The 4,887-nt window shown below is 37.6% G+C and overlaps 2 non-coding genes across 2 annotated transcripts; both read right to left on the reverse strand.

Annotated features, from left to right (window-relative positions):
* Positions 1-2,752: 2,752 nt before the first annotated feature.
* Positions 2,753-2,825, reverse strand: Trnam-cau. The gene has a single exon. It is a non-coding gene; the product is annotated as a tRNA-Met (tRNA).
* Positions 2,826-2,909: 84 nt separating this feature from the next.
* On the reverse strand, positions 2,910-2,982 carry Trnam-cau. Its single transcript has one exon. It is a non-coding gene; the product is annotated as a tRNA-Met (tRNA).
* Positions 2,983-4,887: the final 1,905 nt, after the last annotated feature.

Genomic DNA, 4,887 nt, shown 5'->3' on the forward strand with positions numbered 1-4,887 from the left:
TAAAACTCCCCAAAAATCTAAATAATCCGCAAATTCTCGGAACTCGAATCCACTCGCCATCAATCTGCCGCTCTAGAGATCTCTTATGTCGAGTTCTGCCGACAGCTGCGCTCTCCGTTGGCATCTCGCCCACCACCTCTGATCCATTGTAATTGACAGCCAAACTTCCCTACATTAATTAATTAATTGTTTCGAACCTAATAGCTTGTTTTACAATTGTACTTCACGTAATTTGTTTAGGTTATAAATTGGCAAATTAAGATCGTTTTGGCTTTGGTGAATTCCTGTTTGGCATGGCCATTTTGTTTAGATCATCTTGGTATGTTCAGCTGTCACTATATTTTTTATAACAACTATAAACAGTCTATGAATATCAGAGATAAATTTCTGTTAAAGAAACTTTAGGCCGTGTTCTGAAATGTAGATAAAGATTGACAAAATGAAGATTAGACCTTTACTAAGGACTACAGAGCCACAACGTGTCTAATTTAGTATTATAATTTTTTTCAAGCATCACGAAAAATCTATTAAAATTTTTCTAATTCACAAAACAAAAGGTTTAATAATTTACTCTCCGAAGTACCCTGCATCTATATAAATCTGTATTTCACGATAGCCTCGATTTACATCTGCCTTCTCCATTGCAAGTTTTCTAACAATGCCTCAAAACTAACCTAAAACATTTAATAAACACCATTTTAATGTCGCTCCTACACTCAATAAGTTGTCAGTATGTCTCACTGACGCGTCACGTCAGATGTGACACAAACCAGTCAACAGCGTGTCATGTAACGTGACACCGCGGCGCCTCGAGCCGGCACGACGAAAATAACGCCGGCAAACTCAAATAAAATGTACCAAATTAATCGGGTTGAATGAACAGATTTTTGAGTGTTGGGGCATTGTTTCTTGCAACCTTCGACGCGGGCCAATGTGTCGAAATGTACGCACGACAAAAATATTTTATGTACGCGCGAGTAAATAGGAAAAGTTTATTGTAGACGGGTGGCCAGTATTAGGGAAAATTTCAAAACTTTGAGGGATTTGAAAAAAAAAAACATTTGGGTTGTAAATTGGATGTAGCATAAATACTAATTAATACCAAAAAAAGGAAAACAAAACCCCTCATATACAATTATAAAGTTTGATTTCGCCCTACACAGCTGGCCTATCATAGGCCCTATCCAGGGATGAATTAGCCTCTTTATTAAAGTAATAAGACCCTCAATGCAGTGAACTACTCTAAATCAAAATTTGATTGGAAATTTTTTAACTGTAACGGCTGGTAAAATAAATGTTCTATCGAAAAATATTATTATTCTTCTATGACATTTATTTAAATATAAACATTCCCAACCAGATTCAAGCCAACCAAACTGCAAACATATTATTCTCGAAGTTCCATTTTCTGAGCAAAACGGCCAAACAATTATAGCTTCTATTAAAAAATGTGTTCTCTATTCAATTAAAATCCGTAAAATCGAAAATAGCACAGTCCTAAATCCATAATGATTTATAAATCTACATTTTGAATCCACTGATCATTTATATTCACAGTGAAATATGCGCTACTGCTCCGGTGGGACTTGCATCGCCTAATCATTTGAAATGTAGCTAGTGGATACAGATTTGAACGGAAAACTAATCTTAACATGTAGCTACTTTCCTGCGTTGATTTATTTAGAGCGAGTGCGATTTTTTGCGACGTGCTAATATAATGAAAAATGTGTTAGGATTTGCTTCTGAAAGTTTTAAATTATAACTGTTGAGTTGGTTTTTCATTGAATTTTTATTATTTGAGTGTCCAAGAACGTACTGCGTAGTTGGAATTCAGGACCCAAGACTTGTATCATGTAGTAACTGTAGTACTATACCAGTCAGTTTCATAGATATATCGTCTCCATAGTTTGTTTTGTTGGCGGTAGGATATATGTTATATGGATAGCGACTTACGTATACAAAGTGTTAAACCCGCCATAGTGGGACACTTAAGTGTGTCGCGTTCGGGATTAGATTGTATATATCTGGTTCTAGCAAGCCGGCATAATTGTGTCGACTACTGAGGGGTAATCATCTCTCGTCATTCGACATTCTATTAGAGCGAACACCACTTATTATCAGGTGCATTGGGATTAATTTGCAGTGCACGTATACAAAAAAACAGAATTAATTTATCGATAAATAAGATGATAGCATTTATTCGAAATGTACAAAATACGAACCAATAGTCAGGAAACACATAAAAATAATAGAACTACATGCATAGTATCACGCCTTTATCCCATAGGGTAGGCAGAGACTATAGATTGCCACTTTGCACGGTCCTGGCATACTTCTCGCGCTTCCTCAACCTTCAGTAATCCTTTCATGCATTCCCTCCGGTTCCGGGTACTTTTGACCTGGCCTTTACTGAGAATGTCAGATATCTGACATTCGAAGGTTCGGTCGACCCCTACCGGCTCTACCATCCACATTCGCCTTATAAACCCTCTTTGTCAGTTTCTTATCATCCATCCTCTCCAAATGCCCAAATCACCTTAGCATAATAGAAATAAGATACTATAATAAAGGGTCGATGAACAAAGCGGATGAAGAATCTATAATAAATTTTATGTTTACGCAAAAACCACGGTTTTCCTTTGAATTTAACGACATGTTGTTGTGTATTGACCGGGGTACATTCAGGATGCCAACTTCCGGAAATGATGCATCTTTCATATTTATAATGGTCTTAGCATTTTGCAAAATACTTTGCCTCGGGTGAGGATCGAACTCACGACCTTAAGATTATGAGACTTACGCGCTGCCTACTGCGCCACCGTGGCCTGTGAGCTGATAGCAAATTAGACAGTAATCAAGGAAATTGCCGGCGAGTCCGAAAAATATATGATCGGACTCTACAAAATACTTGCCCCGGGTGAGGATCGAACTCACGACCTTAAGATTATGAGACTTACGCGCTACCTACTGCGCCACCGAGGCTTGTGTCAAACCTACAAATTTAATACGATATTTAAATAAATTCAAAACACTTTCAAAACATTCTTAAATTGTATAACGATTGCCATGGAAACCATTGCTTAAATGAGGATTAAAGGCTCACAAACTTTGACATATATTTTATAGACACGAACGTCCATGTAAACTATTTGTTCAAAATCTGAACTAAAATAGCAACTAGAACGTCACTGTTATAACCTATTTATACACTTAAACAACAAATAATTTTACTTATTTGACTAATATTATTATTCAGATCCAGGTTTACACTTAGACTCGGGTTTTTATATTATGAGCGCCACTCCGTACGCAACCACAAGCTGTCAATATTGACAATACTAAAGTCAGTTTGAATGGATTACAGTTCAATTCAGTTGAACACAGTGAATGTTCAGAACGCCAAATCTAGTACATAGTACATATATAATATCGATGCTCACAAAAAGTTCAAAACAAAAGAAATCCTTGAGAATAATCCCAAAATTAGTCTTTGATGTTATTTTACATACATAAATCACTGCAATACAAACTAAACAATGTTTACGATGCAATAAATCATAGTTAATGCATTATTTATTGACAGATAGGTGAAGCATTATATTGTTTATAATAAATCAATGGAATAAAACATGGACGAATGTTTTATTGCTCAAATTCAAATTAAATTACTGTTTTACAAGTTTAACTTCGTGTTTTTATATGTTCACGGCTAAGGTATTCCACTCCACCTGATTGTAAGTGGGTGGGGTCCAATAGAATGTCGACTGACGAGAGATGATTACCCCTCGACAGTCGACACAATTATGCCGGCCTGTTGGAACCGGATATAGACTGATCCCGGAACTCAATACACATAAGCTGCCATGGTCGCTATCCGGGCGGATAAAAAATATATCCTACCACCAGCAAATTTGGACAAGGTAGGTTAGTAGGGCTGAGTACCTTTGCATTGTCTATTTCTGCCGTTAAGCATGCGGTAGGCATTGTTGCCATAATTGTTGTAAAGATTGCTCTACTCATATATTAGTGTAAAAATGTAAGCCACGAAACCTAAAAGCCAGTTATTGATCCAGTAGTTACACTGCCTACAATGTTCTCCAAACTGGAGTTTTTCAAGAATTCCGCCATGGTATTCCCTGCCTCGTGAGAGGCGACTGAAAAGGGGCTATTGGGGTCGAGGCCGCGTAGCAGGAATACACGGCTTCATTTCGACAAATGGTGCCGAAAGGAGAGGACCTCTGAGCTCCAAAGGAGATGAGACCATTGTGCTGAGACGGGTCAGGCGATTTCGGAACTCTGCATCCTCCGGAACCGTTTCACATGCGCAGAAGCAGGTCACTGCAGGTTTTAGTCGATATGACGGCATAATTGGTAGGGAGCCAACCTAGAGGGCATCTAAATGTCCTCTTGATCGGAAGGCCGGTTCTTCCGTTCCTATAACATGGATTTTTACTGTGGGAGAAAAAGGCATAGACCTTGCGATGGTATCTACTCAGGTGGACTCTCACATATGATAGACCTACCACCAGTATATAGTTTATTATGCCTTTTGAAATAAGACTTGAAAGACGTTATTTACAATAGTAACCTTTCAATAATTTGTGTTTGAATTTCAACTTGTCCACGCTTGTATGCTATCTGTCCTATTGTTTAATTATGTGTCGTGAGCATATCTATATGGACGGGCGTACAGACAGATGTTCAGCCTCTGTTTAACCATTAATATGTCGGCGCATTTGTTAGTTATTGCTCGATTTAATGATTGCATTATGTAGAAGAGAATTATTTAAATTAATTAGTTGCAGTTAAAGACGTATTAACTACAACTAATTAATTTAAATAAACAAGCAGCGATAGCCTAGTTAGGTGTGGAACGGACTGCCAAGA

This window comes from Manduca sexta, unplaced genomic scaffold (genome assembly GCF_014839805.1).
Source record: "Manduca sexta isolate Smith_Timp_Sample1 unplaced genomic scaffold, JHU_Msex_v1.0 HiC_scaffold_197, whole genome shotgun sequence".
NCBI classification, from domain to species: Eukaryota; Metazoa; Arthropoda; class Insecta; order Lepidoptera; family Sphingidae; genus Manduca; species Manduca sexta.